Genomic DNA, 1,362 nt, shown 5'->3' with positions numbered 1-1,362 from the left:
AAAAGAAAGGGTGTTTGGATTTGGAGGAGCCTGCACATAAAGTGGGTAACTTCAGTGCATTTAAGAACTACTCTTTACACCTCTGTGTTTAGGTTTAGGGCTCAGTTCAGTGATATACATATATTCAGTTCATAAATAATGCTGGCCATTCTCTTTTCCCCATGTAGGGAAGGAACAGATTCCTCTGAGTGTACTGCAGCCCAAGACCTTGCATAGTGGCTGTGGAGCAAGTCCTCTGCCATTCTTTGGTTTCTTTCTTTGGAATAAGCCATTAGTACAGTCTGTTTTTCAAGCTGTGGCTAGAGGCAAATACATGAAGAGGCTTTTTCCCTTTATTTCAATTGGCATATCTTTTGTTGGGTAGTAAAAACATAATTCTGCTTGTTTGTTCTGTTCAGAAAAAGTTGTATTAGCATTTTGTACACTTGTTACATTACAGTTGAATGTATACCTCTACTTCTGACATCCTGGTCTAGATTCCTTGATAAATTACTCATTCTAAATTAAAATTATTATAATTCTTGTTGCCTTCATTGTAGTTTTACATTGAGAAAGAGGTTTGCTTTTAACAGATGCCTAGTTCATGGACCTGAGACAGAATAATTGGTCTGTGGAGAAAAGATGATTGAGCCATTTCTGTAACTTACAAGTTCTTTGGTAGCTTTAGAAAGAATGGGCATTTACACACAAGCTCTGGGAGGGGGGGAGGGGAACTTTTAATTAGAGAGGCTCTGAGAGCTGCTCTAATTAAAATGCCAGAAGTGTCTCTTGTATCACTGTCCCTGCACTGAAAAATGGCAATGAGGGCACTTGAGCTTTAGTTAGAGCACGCCACCAGCATTTTTCAGCACAGGGATGCTGATACACAAGACATTGGGGTCTGCTAGAGTGCGGTAATTTACCACATTCCAGTAAACTCAGTTAATCTAACACGCTGCAATTACAGCACATCAGAGCAGCCTCACTGCACGTATATAGGCACCCAATGTGTACACCACAGGTGGAATTTTCCGTAGGCCCAAGAGGGGTGGTAGTGTCTACTTCAGTGATCTTCAGCTGAGGTGCCACAAAGGCCAGGAAAAACCAGCCTCTGTGCACAAGGCTGCGGCATGTGTGCATGCTCATCTTGCATTAGGATTCTCTGATGACTACAAAGTAGGCGGGGGAGCTGGTTTGTATTGCAGCCCTTCCTGATTCACCCTCCCACCCCCATACTTCTCTGGGAAAGTCTCTGGGACACTTCTATCTGCCCTGCATGCTTCTGTTTCCAGGAGACACTGTGCAAGGTCACTCAGAGAAGCATGAGCCAGCTCTCCAGCCTGCTTTAGGCATATTGGAGAACCCTAATAAATCAGGAGTGTG

The sequence above is a fragment of the Alligator sinensis genome, unplaced genomic scaffold (assembly GCF_000455745.1).
Source record: "Alligator sinensis unplaced genomic scaffold, ASM45574v1 scaffold472_2, whole genome shotgun sequence".
Taxonomy (NCBI): Eukaryota; Metazoa; Chordata; order Crocodylia; family Alligatoridae; genus Alligator; species Alligator sinensis.
This window is presented reverse-complemented; position numbering follows the sequence as displayed.